This window comes from Phyllostomus discolor, chromosome 6, assembly GCF_004126475.2.
Source record: "Phyllostomus discolor isolate MPI-MPIP mPhyDis1 chromosome 6, mPhyDis1.pri.v3, whole genome shotgun sequence".
In the NCBI taxonomy this organism is placed as follows: Eukaryota; Metazoa; Chordata; class Mammalia; order Chiroptera; family Phyllostomidae; genus Phyllostomus; species Phyllostomus discolor.
Window position 1 is genome coordinate 42,772,244 of NC_040908.2, and position 26,259 is coordinate 42,798,502.

At 36.5% G+C, this 26,259-nt stretch overlaps 1 protein-coding gene across 1 annotated transcript in view; it reads right to left on the reverse strand.

Moving 5' to 3' along the window:
* PELI1 (pellino E3 ubiquitin protein ligase 1) overlaps positions 1–24,534 on the reverse strand; it is a 54,992-nt gene extending 30,458 nt beyond the window's left edge. Inside the window, exon 1 of the mRNA XM_028514665.2 lies at positions 24,190–24,534. The gene's annotated coding sequence lies outside the window, so the exon portion shown is untranslated. The remainder of the gene's footprint in view (positions 1–24,189) is intronic.
* Positions 24,535–26,259: the final 1,725 nt, after the last annotated feature.

Sequence of the window (26,259 nt, forward strand, 5' to 3'; positions counted from 1 at the left end):
TTATGAAGAGCCACCTTTTCTCCGATAGTCTAGATTAGTACTTTCCATTAAATGTTTATTAATGATTTCTTCTACTAACAATAGCAATTATGGGCTTCCTCTGCAGTTTAATTAATTTAGGTATTGGAACAATTTCCAAGCTGAGGGCTGTAGTCTCCTTTTAATTTTGTGCATCTACAGTCACTAATAATGCAATTACTAATCCAATATTCAAACTAATGTAAAAGGTATGATTCCCTATACTACCACTCACTCACAGTTATGAAAGAAATGTATAAATTAATCAACCCAACCCAAATCAGTATAGAACAGGTACCGTATTAAAGCAAAAGACCATAGGTGCTGTAAGAACCTCCCCCCCACCCCCCAAAAAGGTGCTACTACTTTAGTGGAAGAGGATCCAGGGAAAACTTCATAGAAGGAGTGATATCGAGTTGGGCCCTGGGTGACAAATTAGATTTTGATAAGTGGAGAACAAGACATTCCAGGTGTTAGAAACAACACACACCAAGACAAAAAAAAAAAAAAAAAAAAAGCAAAGGGGGAAAAAACCATATTGTGTGCTTAGGAAAGGGGAAAGTTAGGTTCCCTGGAGTGAAGGGTTTGGTTAGGAGATCAAAAAACAGTAAGTCTTTGGAAATCAAGGACAATGTCTCTAAGCTCAGTGCCTATCAGCAAGCACCAAATAAATGTTTAATAAATGAATGAGATGCAGCTGAAAGGTAAAGAAGCACCTAATACAGTAGGCCGTAAGAGCCAGGGTAAAGAGATCAAACTTGACTCTGGAGTCAATCAAAAGCCTATAGCCAAGGTTTCACAGAGCAGAAGAAAACAAACATGTCTTATCTACTATGTAGCAAATACTAAGAATTTTACATCTGTTGAAGTCCATCTTCACAACTGTCTTATGACAGATGAGGAAATCAGGTTAAAGAAATTTGTTAATGTTATTTAGACATTAAGTGGCAAAAGCTGAGATGTGAATTTAAGCATGTGTCTTTCTACCATTCTACACAGCAACAGTTAACCAACCCAGGGCCAGAATACCGGTTTGTCTAGCAACAATGTCTAGGTAAATATAATGTATTATACCAAATTAAAATTTTCAGTCTCTTTATTACTGCGTTATGGTAAAATTGTTTTTTGCCAAATCTGGGTGGAATATTGGGATAGTCTGACTGAAAATAGGCTGTGGTAAACACATAAAATTCACTTTGGGGATTCTTGGGAAGTCGCCTCAAAGAATTCTCTTTCCCAAAGATTAAAAATGATATAAAAGAAGTTAATATGAAAATGGAGAGGGAAATAGTGGGTGGGCCAAAAAGTGTGTTTAGTTTCTTCCATAAAATGGCTCTAGTGTGCTTAGTTTAACTATATTCAAAACAATTTTGTTAGACTGTACTGTGACAGCTGTCATATCAATGTGCATTTTTAAAAAAAACATCAAAATTGGTGAATTTTTGTGTAGCCATTTTAATATTGAAAATAGGAGAAAATAAACATTTTCAGAGTATTATGCTTTATTATTTTAAGAAAGATAAACATGCAGCTGAGATGCAAAAAAAGACTTGTGCAGTGTATGGAAAAAGTGCTGTGACTGACAGAATATGTCAAAAGTGGAGATTTCTCACTGGACGATGCTCCATGGTTGGGTAGACAAGCTGAAGTTGATAGCAATCAAACTGAGACACTGAGAACAATCAGCATTATACCACATGGGAAATGGCCAACATACTCAAAATATCCAAACCAATAAAGTTTTGGTGGAAATGAAAAATATCTTTTATTTTACAGAAAAAAAAACATGGACTTTTTTTGGCCAACCCAATATATGCTAAATGCATTAGACCAAATGGATGATGTAAGCATAGGAAACCCACAAAAGAGACAAGAAGCACAGCATGGCTTCTTTTTCTAGTTACTTATTCTCCTCACATTGTCTTGGTAATTCTTTCACTGTTTATATATGAAAATTTATATTGATGAATACAGATGGCTAGTGTGGGCTCCCTCAGCATTTGTGTATATTGTTGTTCAATTTCTCCCAGAAGGCAGGCTTTGTCTCTAAGGAAGGTAGAAGACCCATCAGGTAACCAGAGGTGGGTTTGTTTCTTTCCTTTTCCTCAGGTCAAACGGATCAAGAACAGACCAGTAACATGGCTCTCTCCTGAGTGTGATGGGTGGCATACACATTTCTAGAATGCAAGTATGTAAAAGAAGTAATAAATTGTTATATAAAGCTGGAGAATGCTTTTTAAACTATTTAAGACTAGCCAGGATAAAACTGACCAGAAGGAATCTCCATTTGATGTTGAATATGGTTTGCATATTTTTAGGTACTGAGAACCAGGACAAATTTGAGTAAGGATGAATTTACCTTTAGGGACAAGGATCTAGGTGGGGAGGACTAGAAGAAAACTAAAGAAACTATTAATCTATTATGATGTTTAATATATGTATGCCAAAATATAAAACCTCACTTAAAATTCAGTTCAGTGTAAAAAGAAAGTATGACAATAATCTTTCTCCTTTACATCTTGACAATAGAGAAAATAAAAATTTGTAGGGAGACCATAATTTAGTAAATTATGACATCATAGCAATGTTTGCTAAACATTCAGTCAGTCAGGTTTTTAACATGGATGAATCTGACTTGACTTGGAAGTAGATGCCTTCTAGAACTTTGCTGAGTTAAAAATATATTATTTAATGCTCTTTTAACTGTTTTTCTCAAACTCTTTTCAGTAAGCCCTTGACTGCAACAACTGCCATTTGCCAAGCTTGTGGTCAAAGTAATAACTGCACCTGCTAGGAGGAACTAACCTGGAAAATCCAGATGGTAGCCTCAGTTAACATTTGAAAATCAGAATTTAGCTCCCTCTAACAACATTTCTTAGGACCAACCACTAGACAGGAATAGATATTTTCTTCAAACTGGTTTTCCACATTATCTTTTTTTCCAATCAATCTTCTAGATAAAAACAAGCTCTTCCCGCTCATATAATTCAGAATCTATACTCTATACTGTAAATATGTGAAAAGAAGGAATGCTGTTAAATTGAGTTGCCTTTTAAGTAATTTCAGCATAGGCTAAGATTGGGTAGATAAAAAATAACCAGTTTTCTTCACACTCAAAACTGAGAACCTATTTATATGAAAACTGAGATACAAAGGTGTGGGAGTGTAGACACAAAGGTAAAGGGGATACAGTTTTAAAGCCCAGAAAAGTAACACCACATCCTATCTTGAAATTTCTAAAATTGATGTTAGTTCAATAAACATTGATGGAGTGCCTAGTATGGATCAGGTACTTCCACTAGGAGTTACAGATACAAAGATTAAATGAGAAACATCCTTTTCTTAACAGAGCTACCAGAATTTAAAAAAAATATTTTTCTGAGATTTCCTGTTTTAATAATAAAACAGTCTTAAGCAAGTAAAGTTATACATGATATACTCCTATGCTTTTAAAACAAAGTGATCAGATTTGCAAATGTATTTTTCCAAAGTACAATATACTTTTTCGTTGCCATGAACATCTTTTTTTATACCTGTCCCACTTAAGGAAAAAAAATGAGCAGGACCTCAAAAATTTCTTGAAATTTTACATTTTAACCAAAGTTACAGACTGAGTTGAACTGATGTGACATTTCATAGTGAGTTCTTTTTTATTTCATTTGCTTTTATGTTATCTTTGATTACTTGTCCTAATGTCTCCTGCCTTTATTAGAGTTTTATTATAGAGTACACAAGAGTATGTTTAAACTTTTATAGATATCTCTGAATTTCATACAGCTTAAAATTCTCAGCAAGGATCTCCTCTATTAATATTAACAGCTGTCAAAGCATTGGGTTTGATTTAAGCTAACATGATTATTTTTCATAATAGAAACAAACAAGATTCTAAATAACATATTGTTCTTTCTCTTTGAAGCCCTTAGATATAAAATTGCTGATATTTGAATCTATGTTTGGTGGGGGTTTTTTTGTTGTTGTTTGTATACCTTTGACCATAGAGTCTATTACTGTGTTTACTGAGCCAAATATCTACAAGGACAAATATCAAAGCTTCCTATTTATTCTAACTAAATCAATCAGGTTATTCACACATTTACTGAACACTTGCCAAAAGCTCTTTCTTGGGTATCAACAAAAAGAAACCTTATAATAAAGGTTTATTTTGTTTATATATCTTTTTTTAAAACAAGCCAAGTTTCTCAAATTCACTGTGTTACTTTGTAACTCTTGCTTCACTTTCCTTCAACATTGTGTAGGTGGAGGAAAGAAACCAAGACATTCAGAACAAAATGTGAAGTCAAGGGAAATTTTTAGACAGCAATAAATTGTGAAAATGACTTGAACTCACTGTCAGAACAATCTTGCATAGAGAAAAATAAATGTAAGCACTTTAATATACCCCTGACATTCAATTACAAAATACTAGGCTCAGAACACCATAAATTCAGATCTTATTTGTTCAAACTAATTTGAACTCTTTTTCATATAAACAATACTTCAATAAACTGCAATTAAAATAGGTTTTGTTTAACTGCTATTAATACTTTCATGGTGATTATGAAAATGTTCTTCAGTAAATATTGAGGCTATTTATAAATTTTCTAAGACCACTCATTTAAACTCATACTGTATTTTGGAAGGTTCACTTTAAGTGAACAATCTCGTGCCCTGACTAGTGCAGCTCAGTAGACTGAGTGCTGGCCTGTGAACCAAAGGGTTGCTGGTTCAATTCTCAGGCAGGGCACATGCCTGGGTTGTGGGCCAGGTCCCCAGTAGGGGCACATGAGAAGCAACCACACGTTGATATTTCTCTCCCTCTCTTTCTCCCTTCCTTCCCCTCTCCATAAAAATAAATAAATAAATAAATAAATAAATAAATCTTTTAAAAAATTAAGTGAACCATCTTATTTTGTAGAATGCACTAATACCTATATCAAAACCAAGCAAATAAATACATTGCTGATTCTAAAAGAGAGAGGACACAGTCAACAACTGCTAATATTGCTGATCTATACAAAGCCACAGGAATTTCTTTAATGACTCTAATGTTAATCTAGCACCTTCTATGGTAATGTATATACTATTTAGTTTTTATTCAAATCATTGATTACCTCCCTGGAGGTTAGAAACATCAAAATTTTTGTTAGAAATGCTTCTCAACTGTTAATTATACTAATAAGAATTATTGTGATGGCTGAAATAGAAAGCTCCCCATTTGATGTGTCCTAATAAGCTCTATTACTTTTGATTTTTAAGTTTTATACTATGTGTCTTCTGGATCTAACATAATTCATATTTTTCCAGCTCTCCCCCCTATTTAAAGTAACATGGCTGTCTATGTCACATGTATCACACATTTTTTGACACAAATGAAAATGTATAATAAATGTTCAGGAAACAGTGTTTTAATATTGTTACTATTTACCTGTAAAACAGTCTGCTAACATTTCAAAATCCATCATATATGTCTTTTCAAATCAGTCAGTCTTTATCCCCTAACCTCTTAGCCTTATATCCAGCTTTGCATTATACGCTATTTATTTTTCAGACTGTAAGACGCACCCCCCACAAAAATCCAGGGGGAAATGGAGGTGCATCTTATAGTCCAAATGTAGGTTACCTGGCTCACTGGGGGGGGGGGGGGGGGCAGTGGAGCAGGGTCACAGGTTATTAAATATTTTACCACATCTTTTGCTTCAAAAATTTTTCCCCTATTTTCCTCCTCTAAAACTTAGAGGTCTTATGGTCCGGTGTGTCTTATAGTCCTAAAAATACCGTAGTTATGTATGACCTTGTGCTATCTCCTATTAAAGCTGAAAACCAAGGGGAAAACTTTGCCTTGCTCAATTTGCAGCACTTAATAATAAAGAAAAAGAAGATGTTAAATATATGTTTAAGATAGATTTTATGAAGTCTTCACTATAATTTGTTGACTAAAGCATAAATATTCTTACTGTATCAAGAAATTTAGAAGAACCCTGGCTGATGTGGCTCAGTGGACTGAGCGCTAGCCTGCAAACCAAAAGGTCACTGGTTCAATTTCCAGTTAGGTCACATGCCTGGGTTGCAGGCCAGGTCCCCAGTGAGGAGCATGCAAGAGGCAAGTGATGGATTTTTCTGTCCCTCTCTTTCTCCTTCCCTTCCCCTCTCTATAATATATAAAGTAAATAAATAAAATCTTAAAAAAAAGAAATTATTTAAGAGAAAAATACTAAAATTTACTAAAGGCTACAGAATGTGAAAGTCTTATAGGGATAAACATACTCATTCACATATATAAATATAACATAAAAATAGAAGGAACTATCTAAATGATTATATTAGACTAAAACACATTAAGTATTTTCAACTTCATTTCATGTTTTTGGTGTTAGGAAGAGTAACCCCACAAAAGGTACCTTATTTTCCTTTTCAATAAAAATTGAGCTTTTATTTTCAGAAAGCACTTTGTTAGTGTCTGTTATCACCCCTTACTCCTACTTCCTCTCTTCGAAGACCCTGAGTATCTAGAACAGAACTTTAGATTTTATGGTTCTTTATAAATTCCTTGGTCCAAAAGCCCAGTTTGCCTAAGGCATTAAACAAAATGTTAACCTAGAAAAACATGTTAAGTCACAAAAATATTGCCTTATATCATAGAACTATCAACCAATTTGATTACTAGAGCTAATAGAAAAATTAGTATTAGGGTATTTATTTAAGTAGCACCAAATTTTATACCGATATATTCTCATAGCTCTTCAGAAGTGAAAAGTTGTAGCAATTTCCATTTATATATTGCTTTAAAACAGTAGCTTAGAAGTGAATTCATGCAAATTCCAAATTAGCACTAAACACTAAAAACAGCAACAACAGTAACAATCAAAACTGGTCTTTCCCAGGTAAGTGCGAAGCCTTAAAATGGAAAAGGAAAACACTACCAGGTGTTAAGGACATCTACTTTTTGCTGCCTAGCAAACATAAACCCTACCTGTGGTATAACGGTATCTTCATTCCCCTTTTGGAAATAGTTTACATGTATCTGGTGGAGCTAAGCCCTCAAACTTGATGGCTGGGCATATGGCTCAATCCCAGTCAGAGCTCTCCATTCTCCTCCCTACAAGGGGAGTGTGCCAATCTAAGTCAATGAGACACAGCAAGACTTTTGCTGGGGCTTCTAGGAAAACGAGGGTTACTCTTTCCAGATACATAAGACACTGTGAGGATCTAGGGGCTGAAGGGGCTGAAGTTATCTTTTGCTCATGTAGGGCTGAAGAATAAAGCCAACTCAGAGGAAGCAGTGCTATTGAAACACAGAAATCAAGTCCTGGTGGCATTGTTTGAGCCTTGGGCAGAGCCATTCTTAAAGCTACACCTAACCTGGACCAATTTATACAAACCATTAGCTCTTCTCCCCACTTAAGCCAGTTTGAGTGGAGTTTTGTTGTCACGTAGAGTCTTAACTGATAGAAACACTATTTTAACTGTATTTGTTTCCACAAGAGTAAATACAATAGGTCACAGAATTTAATGTATTTTTCTGGACTATAAGAGGCATTCCCACCAAATCTGGGAGGAAAGGGGTTGTGTCTTATAGTTCTAATGTAGCTTATCTGGCTTGTAGGGGGGGAGGGGGTGGCTTATGTTATTAAATATTTTACCACATTTTTTGCTTCAATTTTTTTTCATATTTTCCTCCTCTAAAACCTAGGGGTGTCTTATGGTCTGGGCGTCTTACAGTCCAAAAAATTCGGTAGTTCCAAAAACAAGGTAAAAATGGGCTCTTCCTGTATAGATGATTCTGGTTTTTCAAAGTCTACTCTTGTTCAAGAAGTCCTTCCTGCTAAATTCAAAGGCTACAAAACTTTCCATCTTCTGCCTTTATATTGTCAATACAAATTTTTTTTTTGCCACAAATGAGTAAGAATGAAAAATCAACAATGAAAAAAGGATAAGGTGGGATGGGGGCAAATTAACTATTAGAAGCTATAAACAGTAACTCAATGTGCTTTTTTTTACTAAAGGCCTAAATGAGAGTCAGAGACTAAAGCTTATGAAATTAAGCACATTCAAATACATACAGACTCAAAGACATCAAAATACTAAAATCAAAGTTCCTATTCAAAAAGCAGATAATAAAATTAAAATTCAAAGGAAAACTCCTTGGGAAATTGAAGTATCTTAGACTTTTAAAAATGGACAAATCACTACATAATTTCTAAAGAAGTAATAGTTAAACATATCAAAAATTATTTATTTTAGGTACTCTATATGAATATAACATGCTACTGAGCCCCCAAGTCATTCTGAAAATGTTTAGAAAAAGACTTAAAAAAGTACATAAATCACAACTAAAGACTCTTAAGAGTAATATAAAAGTATGCGGTATTTCCACTTTCTAGGGATTTTGGTGACTTAACTGCTAATAAGAAAAGGAGAGAAACAAACAATGCACATAGACTAAAACAGAATTAAGATGTATATTCTTGTGCCTCTCAGATCATACTGAAGTGAGCTTTTACCTGCATATTTTAGATCTACTACATTTTAAACACCAGGTGTGAGAGCTGGAATGAATACTAGTATGATCGCAATGAGACCATTAATATGGAGTCTGTGTGCAAGAGGATGAGATAATTTATTAGTTGAAATAAAGTAAAATAGAGCGGTTAAGGAAGTTGTGGAGTCAGACTGTCTATGTTTATCTCCTAGCATTTGAGAGCTGTGATGTCATTTGATAGCTGTGAGACTAAGGTTCCTTATTCGTAAACCTAAGATAATGAGTAATAACATTAACAGGTATGCAGTGCTTATCATAAGTGGTGCCAGGCATTTTACAAAGATCTTTACAATTAATTCTTTAACTCCTAATAATGTTCTTAGGAGAGAAATATTATCATCTCTGTTTTATAGATGAAGAAACTGAGGCCCAGATCATCAAATTACCTTAGGTCACACATCTAATAAATTTTAGGGCTGGCATTTGGGATAGGAATCTGAGAAGTTTTTATTAAGACTCTATACTTGTAATCATTATAGGCTATTAGTTTTCACTAATATAGTATTACCTCCCTCAAGGGTTGTTATGAAAATTAAAGTACCTAGCACAAAATAGAAGCTCAATAAAGGTTTACTGTTACAGTACTTCTGACAGTCAATTTCTATTTACTTGAATATTTATATATTATCAATTATTTAGAAATGATTTCTTTAGTATGAAAACAATTTCCTACTAAACAGAATTCTGGGGGAAAGGCGAGAATGTTTGAAATAATTTTTATGAAGGGTAATAAATCACTCTTCAAAAACTTCCATAGTCTGGTACTTTTGAGGCTCCCATGAGTTTGACCTTGAACATGGGAACCTGAGTTACCTTTGAAACACCCATGGGAGAATTTAGAAATATTTACACAGGGTGGGGCAAAAGTAGGTTTACAGTTGTTCATAGAGAAAATAATACAATAATTAATAAATAATAATAAAAGAATAAACTGTGTTTCATGTACTCCCAACTGTAAACCTACTTTTGCCCCACTTGGTATATATAGGAAATATAAATCTGGAAATTTTCAGCTTACAGATGAAATTACCTAGGGAAAGCATATAGAGAAGAGAGCCTAAGGCTAAGCCTTGAGGAATTAAAAAATTTAGTTATCTGAAAAACCAAAGCAGCAACTCTTAAAATAAAAGAGTAACAGCATCAAGGTATTGGCATATGGTGTATGCTATCCTGGAAGTGAGAAAGAATATCTCAAAAAGGTAGGAAACAATGTCAAATGCTGCTGAGAGGTCAGGTAAGATGAATACTGAAAAAGTGTTGCTATATTTCACAATATGGAGATAATTAGTGATATCCACAGCTATTTCAAAGAAATAACTAGATTTTATTTTATCTTGAGCATACTTACATTATTTTTTAGCAAGAAAAGCAAGAAAGCATTTGAGATACGGAGATAATTATGCTGGCTCTCCCTTCCTACTATCTCCAGCTCCCATAATGTGCATCCACCAAGGGCATTATTGGTGAAGTGTTCTGTAATGAAACTATGGTCTAAAGGCATTTTCCTGATTGCAAGTTAAGCACTGTATTGGCACTAGGAAAACAATGAAAAACAATATTCAGTTCCTGTCCTTAGCAAATGTATGTAAAAATTTTACTGTCACTGTAATATGATAAAAGTAGTGTCTGAACCCTATGGATGCAAAGAACACTCATTCCAGTTCAGGGGGTAGAGTCAGGTCAGATTCCTTATGGACAAACAACAGCCACTCATTCATTTTCTGAGCAGTACCTATGTACCCTGTATGCTAGATTCTGGGAACACAAAACCAGTAAGCTTTGATATCTGTACCCACATAGCTCATGGTTTAGTGAAATGCAAACACATACGTTAAAAGAGAAATGCTAATATTGAACAATGTGGTAAGTACTATAACAGGGGTATTAACCAAATGACAGTAAAAAGGCCCAAGACCCTAATCTAAGTTGGAGAAGACTCTATAGAATAATAATATTCACAATTGGCTTTGAAGGATGAAGAGGCATTTACTCTACAATAACATGCAAAGGTTGAAAACTGTTGAGAACAGTAATGATTTCATTATGGTGTAAGCACAGCAATGAAGGGAAGCTGAGGAAGAGCCAGAAAGGCAAGTTAGGATCAAAAGTCCAACTATTTAAGGACCTTATTAGCCAAGAGAGAATTTGGAACAGATCTTATATGAAATCAGGAACCAGAGAGGAAACTGACATAACTGCACTTATTTTTTTCATATTCTCAAACTTGACAGACTAAACTTATGATTCCACCACTTGTCCCAACCTGTCCTACCTCTAATCTTTCTGCTTTAAAAAATGGCACCATTATTAACCCAGTAACTGCTCATACTAGAAACCTGGAAGTTCTCATTCTCCATATCTTTCCATCACTATGTCCTGAGAATTTTACTTTGAAAACATACTCAACACCCCCACCTCAGGATCTTTGCTCCTGCTGTACCCTTAGCCTGGATCAACATTAACTCACTCTTTGCTTAGCTGTCTCCTTCTCACTCTTGATAGGAGCTTAACCATTCAAATGTTAAGAACCACTTTCTCTTACCACCGAATAAAATCCTGTTATTCTCTCTCAGAGCACCTTGTTCTGATTTACTTGTTTTTAGTATCTATCTCCATCCCTAGTGAGTGATTTTCATTAGGAAGGAACTGTCTCATTTTGTTTTCTCATTGTATACTCTGTGCCTACACAGTGCCTTCTACATAGCAGGCATTCAAACATTTTGGTTTCAGAAAAGGATTTTTAGGAAAATAACTTTGAAAGCAGTATGGAGGATGTGTGAGGAGGAGGGGATAAAGGGAGAGAAGACTATGAGAAGCCTGAGGAGGCTAATAAAGAGCAAGATCAGCTATAAACAGCCCAGGTAAAAGATTATGAAGAGCTTATCTTACCTAAGATGGTAAAAATGAGGATAGAGAAGAGCGGCACAGTCATACCTCGGTACTCGTTGGCTTCAGAACACATCAAACCCTATATGCGTGGCATTTTGATGGGGAAAAAAATGTTTCAACACTTGGCGCTTGCTTGGCACTTGTTGCACTTGCTAGAACTTGTATGAGTCATGACACAACCCCGCAAGAGAAAATGCTTCATCGTTCAGCCCTTGTAGGTTTTGGCACTCATCACAAGTTCCAGAATGAATTAACAATGAGTATGAAGGTACCACTGTACTTGAAAAACCAAGGAAGAACTAATAGGTTCCTGACTTGGGTATGTAGAGAGTGAAACATTAACTTCCTTCAGGATCGAAGGAGGCAGAACAGATAAGGAAAGAAAAATAAAGAAGTTCTTTTGACCATGGTTAAGTTTGAAGAATTTCAGTTAACATGTCTAGTAGGCAGTTGGAATTTTAAATGTGAAACACAGAAGGTAGATCCTGGGCTGTGGACAGATGTTTCCCTCACTTCTTTCTCCTCTACCAAACCAACTCAGGATGCCAACATTAATAATAAAAATAATTTCCAATTTTTGTGCACCTATTTTATGCTTGACACTGTGCTAAGGACTTTCTATACCATGTCTTTTCCTCTCAAGAATGCTACTAGGAAGCTACTCAAAGTTTTGAGAGGTTAAGTAAACAGAGTCAACTGTCCAAGGAGACAGAGCTAATCAGTGGGGGGAGGATGTGAATCAAAAGCCTCTTTCTATAATACTACCCTACTTCTAACTTGAATAACCACCCATGAAGTTGGTTCTGGCAAGGGAAAAACAACAAAACTACAGGAGCTATCTGACTGAGAGAATACAGAATGAGTCTTAAAAAAAAAGGCCACAAAAAGAACAAGTTCAGTGAAACTTGGAAAAGAGTTGGAGAAAAAGAAGTCAAGTTATGATTTAAACACTTTCTAAGCCAGAAGGAGTCTCATACAATAATGTATTTTTATAAAGTGTGGTTCATGGCACACAGCAGTAGCACATCTGGGAGCTTGTTAAAAATGTCCACTCAAGGCCCACTCAGACCTACTGAATCAGAATATGCACCTTAACATGATGCCCAGGTAATTTACATAATACATGAATGTTTGAGAAGCACTGGTCTGATACCATTTCATAGATAATGACAATAACCAGGTTAGAAACAGAACTCAGGCCTCCTGTCTCTCAGTCTAGTATTTGTTGTGCCTCATTATATACCCCCCAAATAGACACATCACTTTGAACTTCACTAACCTGAGTTTTTTAACTTAGAAACATTTCCTATAGGAGTTGAAATAAATTTAAATCAAGTTTTCCCTGACCATTTTGACTTGTTTTCATTTCATGGGAAATTTTAAGGGCCCCCACGACTTTTCTCCAATCATTTGTTTTTAACATCACAACATGTCTTAGTCCATTCAGGCTAATGTAACAGAACACCATATACTGGATGGCTAATAAACAGAAATTTATTTCTCACAGTTCCAGAGACTGAGAAGTTCAAGATCAAGGTACTGGTAGATTCCTGTCAGGTGAGGGCCTGCTTTCTGGTTCAATGGCTATCTTTTTGCTGTGTCCCAACAAAAGGATCAAAGGATCTCTCTGGGGTCTTTCATAAACTCACTAATCAGTGCCCTCATGACCATATCACTTCTCAAAGGTTCTATTCCTCCAAATACCATCATATTGGGAATTAGACTTCAACATATGAATTTCAGGAGAAGACATTCAGTCTATAATAATACATGAAATGTAAAACAAGCTATCTCTGACTACAAAGCATTCTTCAATTCACATAGTAAGTTTCAACCCATAACGATCAACTGGAAGAGATAGTAAAGACTCAAACAAGAGAGACACTTGCTATATGCAAATGTTTAAAGTCCTGAAATCACAGAGCTGGCAGAGACTTTATAAGGTTGAGAAGACAGATAAATTTCATCTAAAATGCTGACCGTTATAGCTCCTGACCATGCTGTGCCAAAAAAGAGTCTGAAGCTGATTTGGGATCAGCTATTAGCTGTATCTGCCCTGAGTTGATCCCAAAGAGGGCTATCATGAAGTTGCTGACCTTGTAAAAATAAGGAAACTAAGGTCCAGAGAGGTTAAGTGAAATATATGAGGCACCTATTAAATAAACAGACCAGAACTCTAGGTCTCTTGACTTCTGGGATAGTGGGTTTTATCCTAAAGCATACACACCACTTGTCTCAGATATATGAGGTCTGTCCAGAAAAAGTCCAGCCATTGTTAATATAACAAGAACAGTTTGTGCAACATCGATGTAACCTGGCAGCCAAAGAGAGTGGACTGGAATGTGCATGAGTGAACAATGACAACTTCACTGTACGAGCCAGTGGAGGTGGTAGATGCCATTGAGTGACCATGTGTACAGTGCAACTATCACATTCAAAATGACTGAGTGAGTACAGCAACGAATTTGCATCAAATTTTGCATTAAGCTTGAACATTCTCCTGCTGAAACTATTCAGATGATTCAGAAGGCCACAGCTATGGGCAACTGGTGACTGACAGCTTCATCACCACAATGTGACCAATTGTGCATCACATCTCCTGTAGTTTTTTGGTGAAACAGCAAATCACCCAGGTGACTCGGCTGCCCTAAAGCCCAGATTTGGCGCCCTGCGACTTCTGGCTCTCCCCAAAACTAAAATAGCCTTTGAAAGGGAAGAGATTTCAGACCATCAATGAGAGATTCAGGAAAATACAACAGAGCAGCTGATGGCAATTGAGAGAACTGTGTAAGGTGCCAAGGTGCCTACTTTGAAAGGGACCAAGGCATCACTGTCCTATGTACAATGTTTCTTGTATCTTTTTCAGGAAATGTCTCTATTTTTCATAGTACATGGCTGGATAGCTTCTAGACAGACTCCGTATTTGTTCAATGAAAAAAATGAATTCTTTTCATGTAATAGATAATAAAAAAACAAACCAATTAAAATTTAACTGGGAATAAACAAGTCCTCAGAATTTACGAGTCCTATAATAAAGACTTACGTGTACTTGTAAGTACATTAATAAATTTCAATAACGCCTACCATCTGTAGGTTGTATCTTTGTGATCAATATCAGACTCAAATTGTTTTCTGACAATTTTACTTCATGGTGAGTTTTTCCATGTGACAATTCTTTAGAGTTTAGCCATGATGACTCAGGGTACCTAGATGCTATGAAGGAGCTTTCAATTTAAGAAGTGGGAGAAGAATGAGGGGGCATACTGAATCATTAACAGCCTACTCAGTTCTAAAACCTAGCAAATGCTTTTTGGAAGCCATTTTAAAGAGCTTCAGGAGGCAAATTCTAGCTAAAGCCTTAAAAGGCTGGTCTATGAGGGGTGAACTATACACAAATAAATTGGTGTGCCATTTCTAAAAGAGATACAACAAAGAAGCTTTAGCAAATTGATTTTTGTTGTTGTTGTTAAGAGTCAATGATAAATTGGAAACAAGTCTGGTATTACTGAAGTCACAAACCTCTTCTATGTTAAACAGTTTTAAGAACACAATTCACTGATCCTTTGGTGAACTGACAGAACTAGTCCAGAGACTGAATCATCCCATTTTAAATGGAAATTACAGTAAAGCAGTAAGTAAATTTTTAAGTTTTCAATTACATGAAGTCTGTCTATAGGACTGTGGTTTCTAATTAGAAGCAGCCAGTACTTTAAAAAAGACATACATGTAACGCACTTGCTCACAAATGATAAAGTTAACTAGTTTTGTAATTTGGATTTTTGTAATGTTATCATTTAACTAATTTCGGTCTTTTGGAAATTTAAAGTATGGTAGTGAGAATCATTTTGCAGAATAAATATTCCATTGTGTTAACTATATTTTAAAGTGAAAGGAGATCAGCTTTTAGTGTTTCCAATAAATGCAGTCCATTAAATCCAGCATTAACCCTGTGGAACATGAAGTACTGTGGATGGTATCTGCCGAGAACCAGGAATATAACACTAAGGTTTTGAAGAACCATCAGAGCACTTCCAACTGTTTTCACTTATTGTTAAAAAATAAAATTAAACTTAATTGTGCTTTCTAAAAATTAAGCCAACTATGTTGAACACTACAATGAGCACCTACTGACTAGCAAAAAATCAGGACCTTGTAATTCATTCCACAGAAGGAGAAATTATAAACTTCTTCACCACATTACTTTTTGTCCTTTCCTCTAGATTGTCAAAAAGATCAACATAAGTCCAGGCACAGTTTTTCCCCAAGCCCATTTATAATTAAGCTAATATTGCAGTAATGATGAAGACCCTCTTTATTTGAAACTTTTGGAAAAGACAACATATATCAAGAGCTGAAAACAGCTTTTGAAATTCCATGATGCTGTTAATTCCACTCTCAAATTTTGCCAGTTTAGGTATAAGTTCTGGAGAGATGCAGGATTAACTCATGAGGATTTCAAATCAGTAAGCTTATTACTGTTCCTGATATTATTCAGTTCAAAAAGTATTACATCCTATAGGTCACACAGTTATCTCTTAGTGTCTGCTGGATGGAATATACCACCTCTCTACCAGAGCACACAGCAATAACAAGGGCAAGAAAAGATAAAAAAAAGCTACATAGGTCCTGGCTAGGTAGCTCAGTTGGTTAGGGCACTGTCCCCATATGCAAAAGTTGCTGATTCAATCTCAGGTCAGGTCAAGTACAAGAGGCAGCCAATGAATGCATAAGTAAGTAGAACAACAAATTGATCTCTCCCCCATCCCTTTCCTTCTCTCTAAAAATAACTATTTTTTTCAGAGAACAACAGGGTCCTGGCTGGCATAGCTCAGTGGATTGAGCATGGGCTGCGAACCAAAGTGTCGCAGGTTCGATTCCCAGTCAGGGTACATGCCTGGGTTGCAGGCCACGGCCCCCAGCAACCACACATTGATGTTTCTCTTTCTCTCTCTCTCTCCCTCCATTCCCTCTCTAAAAATAAATAAATAAAATCTTAAAAAAAAAAGAGAGAACAAAGAAGCTATGTAGGTAAGACACGAACAGGAAAAGTTCCCTTTACAGGTGACTTCTTTAGGGCTCTTAATTCATTCCAAGCCTAATTTATAAGTATACAAAATGGCAGACAAATGTAGAAAACAATGTGGAAGCACAATGGGCACTACTAAAGAGGCAAAGGAAGATAAACAGAGTTAGCAGCAGAGTGATGAAGAGATGAACACGAGAGAGATGAAGTGAGAGAGGCAGGGATGTAGAATACAAGTATCTTGCAATGCATAAGCTGAAAAGAACAATGTGAAGCCTTATGCTGCAAAAATTTATGAGGCTGAAGTCATAAACTGAAATTTTTAGTAATTTTTAATTATTGTTAATCATCATCCTTATTAGTTCCAAAACTAGCTATAGGTTTCATAGTGGTTGTAATATTAAAGTCAACATGAAATACAAGATTCCCCTTTTTCAAAGCCACTTTTTTTCTTGATGGAAGTTGTATTATTATTATAACTCTTTACTTAATTTATACATTTGCATCATAGCTTATTAAGTCATGGACGCTTTTAGATCCAAGTTACAAGAATTATCTGTGGTCTTGTTTACTATTTTGTGAGAGGCAATTTTTTCTTTCCTTCCTTCTGTTACTCTTCCCCTCCTCTCCCTTCCTTCCCTACCATAAATTATTTATTCCACAAAAATGGAAACAAAACCAAATTCATTAACGTACCACCAAATCAACAGACTGAGAACTATTTCTAAAATGAGAAACACTGCACTATGGTCACCACTATAGAATTTCAAATTCTTTCATGAAAAACTGCTGCCATTTTTATTTTACAGATGAATACTTGTCAGAGTTAATGGAAAGCCCAAGAATTAAACACGGGCTCTGTGTTCCATGCTAATAGTTTAGTGTTTAAAGCATATTAAATTATCCAACCTAAAAGTGCAATTAGTTATTATTATATTATTTTCCATATGAATGACTATAAACCCACTTATGCCTACCCCGTATATATACACCAAAAGGACAACTACTCTGAGTGAATTAAAGAACTAGATTCCTAGCAATTTTCTGAAAAATATTTAAAGTAAGAAACTTTGTTAAGGCATTTCTTATATACTTTACATACCTAATATTCTTAGTGGCTACTTTATGAGATTTATTATATAATAAAAGTTCACAAATTCTACTTCATCCCATTAAATTCTACAAATCACTGGATAAAAAATAATGAAGAAAACACTGTTCCTCCCATTATGCATAATTAACTAGAAAAACAATGGTTTTCTTCAGTCAATGTTATCAGTACAGTAAAACTCAAATAAGTTTGATTTCTCAGGTTAGAGCATTTCTTCTTTTAGAAATAATTTCTACAAAAAAAATCATTCAAAACTAGTAATCTCTACATGTATATGGGCCCATGAGTAGATTTTAAAAATCCCTATTTATGAGGGTTTCGGTGAGGGTGCTTTCAAACATTTAGAGCATGAAACCCAATTCTCCCATAATTTTAATAATAATGATTTTTTAAAAGTTCTTTATGGGAAATCAAAATCAGCATGTTCTTGAAACAATTACTAACTTGAGAATTGAAGCATATATATAAGACTTGAAAGCCAGATTCATTTACCTAAAAGTGTGCTAGTCTTTCAGTTCCTCAGTATATTGACAGCAACAAGAAAGTTATACAGTTTCACTATATTATAAATGCCATCTTGGCAGTCTTGAATGCATGACACAAATGAAACTTATTTGCATGACTGTTTCAAGTACTTAAGTATTAAGAAATGTGCATGGTCTTCTTGGGTGTTTGTGTTTTAATGTATTGGAATTTTCTTAAATATCCAAGTACAGTCCCTTCCATATCAGTCAGTCAAACTAACAGTCTCTTCAATATCAGTCAGTAAGGTTATATTCTTATTCCAAATTATGCTACAATTGTCACAAACATTATTAAAACTCCTTTTAGTCTATAGGTGGATCTGATTTTTACTAACAGTAATTGTCTTCTCTGAGTGGATCTGATTCTTAGCTATAGCCTGAAGTTGCTTCCTATTTTCTTTCTGTCAAAATCTTTTCTAAGTCATTTCTGATAAATAAAATGAGGTATCATGTGGTTAATCCCCCCCTTTTTCTTAAACACAAGGAGCAAACACAAAAGTATATATAGTAATGAGCTATTTTCATGTGTGGCACTTAAACTGGTTTAGAAGGCAATTAAAAAAGAAGTTCCAAAATTTCTGAGTGATCAAGTATTGTTAAAATAAGTGTGTAGCTTCCAAGGTGACTAACATAGACTTATTTTAGATAAATGTATACAATAAATATCCTTACTTTAAAACAAGGACTGATAATCAGGCCCCACACAATCTGGTCTCCTTTACCCGCCCCTTCTAACTTTCTGACTTAATCTACTGTTACACTCTGTCACTCTAACTCAGCCACATTGTTCTTGCACTCTAGTCAAGCTCCTATCTCAGGGCCACTGTACTTGCTGTTCCCTCTGCCTGGAATGTCTTACCCAAGATTACCTGCAAGGCTTACTGCCTCACCTCCTTCAGGTCTTTACTCAAATACTCTATCTATCATCTTCTCAATGAGGTCTTTTCTGCATCCTCCTCCCATCCCACATCTTTTCTCTTCCCCTTCTATTTTATTTTCATGTATGTGTCTGTGTGTAAAGCTGTACATTATGAAAATTTTCAAACATACACAAAAGCAGAGAGAATATAAGAAATCTCATGTATCCATCATCTACATTCAACAATTTTCAACAATATGGCCAATGTTATTCCCATTTATGCTCCTTTCCCTTTCAAATTATTTTAAAGCAAAAACCCTAATATCATAGTTTAATTCATGAATACATTACATCTCTAGAAGGTAAGGACTCTTGCTTAAAAAACATAATACATTACCATACCTTAAAAATTAATAATTCCTTTTCATCAGATATCCAGTCGTCTTAATTTCCCCAATTTTTCATGAATGTCTTTTTACAGTTAGTTTGCTCAAAGCAGGATCTAGCCTAAGGTCTGTACTGTATTTGGTAGATATGAATCCTATGTTTCTTAAACTTTTAGTTCCCTATTCACATTTTTTCCTGCTATTTATTTCTTGAAGAATCCTGGTCATTTGTCCTTAAAAAATGAAATATTTTACTTATATTTATTGTCTGAGTCTTGTTATTAGAATGTAAACACTCTAAGGCAGGGATTCTAGTCTGTGTGATAGCATCTAGACCAGTGCTGAAATGTAAAAGGTATTCAATACTTACTAAATGAATATGTGGCATTAATGCCAAAAAGTCCACTGCCCACTCAATAGCAAAAACTGCTAATCATAGCACTCTTCCTTGCTGAGTCTGACCTAGGCAGATACCACCAAGCAATCAGATTTGGTACTCAAGGTGAAATCTATTTGTTATCCCTGCTTTAGCCCCCTTAAAAATAAGCGTGCTTCTATCTCCAAAACAGATTCAATATACCTTGAATGTTGAAACTGAGCTGAAGTTTAGCATAATAAATTACTGACTGTCATATTTGTCAAGTACATTTAAACATTACTTAGCTTATTTTACAATTTAGAGGAAAAAGCAAATTATAGCCAAAAAAAAAATTAAAGACACTGTAGAAGATGGGGAACTGGTGGTACCACATATTTTTAGAATTAGCAACATCCCAAGAGATTCACTATAAAATAAAAATCAGCAGTACATTTTTTTTAATATTGTTCAAGTACAGTTTTCTCCCTTTTACTCCCAATCCAGCCCACCCTCCCAACCCTCCCCACTTCCCTCCCATTAAGCAGTACATTTTATGACAAGGAAGTAAATAACATGTGTATTGAATTAAAAACTTTAAAATTCTGAAATAGAGTTTTTGTGGCAAAAAATAAAAACAAAAAAACTAAAACAGCTTGTACAATATTCTGAAAAATAATCAGGTCTTAAGACGCGTTTACAATTCATTTCTCTTAAATTACCTGATGAAGTTCTCTTGCTCTCAGTTTACTTCTGAAGGAAGCTATGATAATTTAAATGCTCCAATCAGATGTTCATGCTTCCATTACCTATTGCTATTTAAAAGGGAAAAAAAATCACCCAAGAGATCTCGTGCTTTCTCTTTATTACTTGCAAATTTGCTCAGTAGCAACAAATATGTTAGGCAATTATTTTTAACCTTTTGAAGGAGAAATTATTAGGAGTGGTCTTTCAAGGTAACATTTAAAAAGTTAATGGTGTAACTTGAAATTGATTATATCTAGTTCTCTCAGTGATCAAAATTTCTTGTTTGAGTTTCCCATACATTAGTCTGCATAATTTTTTAACTGGCAGAGGTCAAACTTAAAGAAACACACACAAAAAATGGCTACTATATGTGTAAATAAATAAATAAATAAATAAATCTCACCCTAGCTAGTGTGGCTCAGTGAACTGAGTTGCTGGCCTTGTGAACCAAAAGGTCACCGGTTCAATTCCCAGTCAGGACACATGTCTGGGTTGCCGGACAAGCCTCCAGTTGGGAGCATGTGAGAGGCAACTGATCAATGTATCTCTCACACACTGATGTGTCTCTCCCTCTCTTCCTCCCATCTCTCTCTTAAAAAAAAAAACAAAAAACAAAACAAAACAAAAAAAAAACACAACCTAAAATCCCTGGAAAGAATGATTTCTATTTATTTTTCCTGTGTGATCTATTTAGAGGAAATCTGAAAAAGATGGCTAGAAGTCTATAAACAGAAAGTGCTGAGTGGAATTCACTGTTTACAGACTTCAGCTAGAATTTTGTCCATTATATAATGTTGTCAGGACTCCTTAATGTTGTACTATTTAAAAACATCTTCATCAAGTTTCCTTCATTCTGTGAATTTTCTTCTTTCTTTTCCCTGGCTCTTAAATTTTTATTCTCGTCAACTAAAAGACATTAATGTATCTTCTGGAATAACCTGATCTGTCCAAAGAAACTCCTAGAATCACCTCAGTGCCATCATATTCTTGCCACCACATGGTGCCACCGTATTCATAGTAATAAATAATTAATTCTTTATTATTAAATTTTAATATATAGTTAACATGTATATAATAATCCATATAAGCCTTTTTATTTTAACACTAGGATAGGGTCCTGTTGATGTGCCAGGGTAAGATGTATGCATGTAAGAATGTTAGAAGTTTTCAGTTCTGAGTCTTTTGGCTTAAAATCTTTAGCAGCCACAGAAGCTTCTGTCTGAAAACAGTTGTTCACAGGTACAACTACTCTAGTCCTTATCACATGACCTACTGGAAAACCACAAGGTATATTCTGAAATGACACAACTCTTAATGTACAAGTGACATTCTGACAACCTGAAAGGAAGATGAAACAAAGTCAAATGGAAACATACTCAGGCTTCTCCTTGAAACTTGCCTCTGTACCACTGAGCAGTACTAGAGGCTCAGTTCCCTATCCTGTACTTTTTCTTTTCTTTAAGGGGTCCCAAAGAAATTGGGAAACCTTCATTGCCAACCTTCAGTGCCATTCACTGGTCAATACCAACTTCTGCTTTTGGGCTCTAGTAATTGAGCAAAGGAATTTTGTTAGTAGCTTCCTTAAAGTACAGATAGATGCCTCTAGGAAGTGTGGTTTGTAAATGCTAAATTAAGAAACACAACATAACCAGCTATAAGATAAATGATCATTTTAAGGAAAGCACAAATTTCAATCCCCCTCCCCAAATCTGCCACTAAGACAATTTTCAGCTCACTTTTTTCAAGTCAGTAAATACTACTATTATTACACCGCAGCACTTCCAGAACAGTAAAAAAAAATCTAGATGAGAGTTTTCACCTTAAAAGTCATACATTTATTAGATGAGGCATTACAACCACTTCATTCTAAGCGACTTCCATACATTTAACTTATATTTTCCAATCGTTTGTTTTCAACTCCAGATCTCTTTTAACATATTACAGAAAGGGAACCAGTTAGAGGACTTGGGGGTGGGGGGGAATATTAAAATAACAAACGTTTCACTTTCCTTTTTTGATGGAATCATCAGAATCTAAAATCTGGGGACAACTCGGTAATACAAAATTAAATTCAAGAGAATTCAGAATAAGTCAAAGTATACTACAGTTCTGATATTATTCACCTCAGAAAAAACTAGTAGGAAAGATTCTTGATTTAAATTTATGATACCTTCCAGTTTGGTTCAACTACCAAAATAAATAAACTTGTCCTCAGTTAAGTATTTTCCTCCAGAAGAGGCTGCTGGTATGACTAAAAAATGAAAAAAAAAAAAAAAGGAATTCACATGCTGTATTTGTACCATAAAGACAATGTTTTGAGAAATGTAAATTTGATCACTCTGAGAAAACGTTTTTTTATTATGAAGAAAATATAAACGGAAGCTGTAGAAACTGAATCTTTTCCACAATTCAAAAATTTAAATTCACACTATGCAAACTAAATGATTTTTTTAAAACCCTTAGGTTTCTCCTCAATGATAAAAGTAATAGATACCCAATGTAGAAAAAGACAAAGCCAGTTCTGAAACAAAAGATCAGCTGCTATGAAAACAAAATTGACATTCTGTAAATACACAGCCTTTAAATCAAAACAAACAGATGACCTTTTCATGCACTTAAAGCTGCAGTCCTTAGCACAATCAGCGCTTATGGATAAAGTGCTTATTTGATTATTTTTTGATATACTGTTTAGTGACTTACCGATGGGAAGGTTGTTAGTGCTGGTAAAACCTACACACATTCCTGTGTGTAGAGATTAAAATTTGCTAAACCTACATTAAAAAAAAAAATCTGTCCTCCCATTCTCCCATCATTGCTCTCTTGCCTTTAACAGACCTGCGTGTACAAAAATTAAAGTAGATAGTGAGGTGAGTTTATGATTTACTGTATTTTCCCCATTCAGGGCCCTTTTAAAGAGTCCTTTGAGGTTCTAAGGTTCAAACACTACGTAAGAAGAGTTATTGTTTGAACTACCTAACAATTACCCAGACTTCTTTTAGACTTCAGTTAACCTATAAGTAAAATGAGCATGTTTAACTTTTCCACGGGGCATTGGAGGACGAGTTCCAACTCATAAATGCTTTCAGGTCCTCAGACACCAGGAGCGGTGGAAGATCAAGGGTATCCATCAATTAGAGCGTTCTTCCGGGCCTCAATTTACCCACTTACGGAAACGAGAGTATTAACTTGTTTCGTAGGGTCCCCGGAGGTGTAATTAATTAGTGTTTTACAATGCTCTGAGATCCAGAGATGAAAGGAAATGCAAGAGACACGCAGAGATGATGACAATAATCATAACAATAAAAAGACTGACTAACTTGGAAGTCTGCGTTACGTAATGAAGGAGAAAGAAGTTATCAGATTCGCACACACAAAAGAAAAGCCCACCACCTCCTTTGTTTCTCTTTCATTTCTCTTTTCCTCCTAGCCGTGGAGCTCACCTCCCGCAACACGCGGCCAGCGCGGGGCTCGGACTCGGCCACCGCGCGCCCCGCTACCAGACTGAGGGGGAGGGAGCGCCGGGCCAGCTCCTGACAAAGACGCTTCCCCAAGCGAGAGAGCGGGAGGCAGGCGCCGCAAACTCCGCTCCCTGCCGCCTCCAGCGCGGGGGCGCGCAGACGGGCGGGGGAAGCCAACCCGCCGCCCAAGAAAGCCACCAAGGAAGTTGCGCGCTCGCCTTGCCCGCACCCCTCGCTGGCCCTGCCTCGACTTCTCCCGCGGGCCGCCGAAGCCACTCACCGGACAATTGCTGGTGGCCGGAATCCCAGCACAGCCCCGAGACCCGGAGCGAAGTGGGGGTGGGGGGGGGGGATGAAGAGTGCGTGCGCGGGGAGCGCGAGCAGACAGCGCGGCGTTTCGCCGCCGCCCGCCGCCTTCCTCGCCAGCCGGCAAAGCTGGGCGAGGGGAAGTTGACCGCAGAGCCGAGCACTGAGGAAACGCGGGCGGTAGGAGAGGCGCGGGGCCGCTTTGTGGTGCACTCCGGACAGGCTCCACGCAAATCCGAACGCGCGACACTGCTGATGCTGCTGGCGGAGGCGGCGGCGGCGCCCCCCGACGGTCCCTACGACTCACACCGCCTCTGGGTCACTGACACACTCCCGAAGGGAGGGGAGGGGACTAGTAGGGGGCGGGGCCTGAGGGAGGGAACAGGGGTGGACCCCCAGGGGAGGCGGTGCCGAGGTGCCGAGGTGCCGAGGCGTCTCTTGGGAATTGTAGTTCATTCGCTGAAGAGAAAAAGGGATACATTGTGGAGGACGCTTCGGTTCACAGTGCGCTGCGCATGCTGGGGGCAGGAAGAGGTTCGGCCCCTACTGTTACTATGGTCACCGACACACTGATGACTAAGAACGTGTGCGGTGCGGCTGCTAGCTGAACAAGGCCCTTCTTGTGTTATGGTGCTGCTAGGAATCCCGCCCTCAGCTCGTCGTTCCTACTTTGCTCCACCCCAACTCCTAGCCTCACCACTCAAAAGAGCCCTGTGAAATCTGATTTCCTCCCGAAATTTCGATCTTTCCTGTTATTTAATTTTATTCCACAAATCCTGAATCGCAAAATACCCATTCATTCCCCTTCAAGCGAAAGCTTTCTGCCTCAAATTCATGTTTTTTTTCCTAAGAACCTAAGACTTGTAGAAATTTAGTTCCGTCGAGTAACTGAACAGTTTGATTATAAAATTGTTAGAGACACTACCACTCTCAGAATCCCACAGTTAATTATTTTCACTTAATCAGTCACGTCTAACTTTAAGGTCAGCAAAGGTAAAAGTTCAGGGTTAAGATCACTATATTTTACTTGATCTGTGTAAAATAATCCAGAGTATTTTAAGGCCTACAATTTCTAAGAAACACAAATTTCATGAAGCGTAAATTCAAAAGATAAGTGGAAAGTTGAAAATTGTTTACTTTATATATATTGGCAAACTTCCATTTGGCAATAAGAGAAGTCTGAACCAAGGTCTCAGTATGCTGTTGGGCTGGTCAGCTAAGTCTACACCCACAGGTGGTGGAGGAGGGTGGTGAAAGGCAGGGCATGTTACTGAATTTCCAGAGGACTGACCAAAGTCACCCTGTCTGAAGATCTTTTGTTTTCCTTCTCTGCCTACCTAGAACCCCATACTCTGGAAGAAAAAAAAATAATGCTTAGAAATCAGAAACACATTTAGAGTGGGAAAAGTCGAAGTTTTCAAACACAGTCTCAAGATCAGAAATCTGTGTTTGCAGACCCCATACTTATTCATTCAAAAATATTTATTGAGTATAGTAAATCTCAGGCACTTTATTAGGTCCCAGAAACAGAGATACAACGATGTAAAACAGCATGCCTTATTTTCAAAGTGCTTACTGTGCAGAGGAGACAGATAAATAAACAGAATCAGTGTGATAAGTACTATAATAGGAAACACACCAGGTGCTTTAATACATAGCTATCCCAAACTCAGGCAAGGTTAAGAAATGCTTCAAAGAACATTTGAACTTGAGGATGACTAGGAGTTAGTGTGTCTGTGTGTTTTGGTGGAGGAGGGGGAAGGGATAAGTGGGTGAGAGCATTGAGGGAGGTGTGGAGAGTAGCAAGGGCAAAGTGATAGAGGCATGAGATGAAATAGTGTTTTGGTTCAGCAAAGAGTTCAGCATTGCTGGTGGTAGAATTAGGCTGGGACAGTGGCAAAAAGAAACATAGAAAAGGTTAAGGAGACAGCTTAGATCATGAAGAATCTAATACAGCATGCTAAAGAATGTGTACTCTTTTCTGGAAACAATGGAAAACCTTGCCAGGATTGTAAGCAGATGAAATTTCAATTAGATATATATT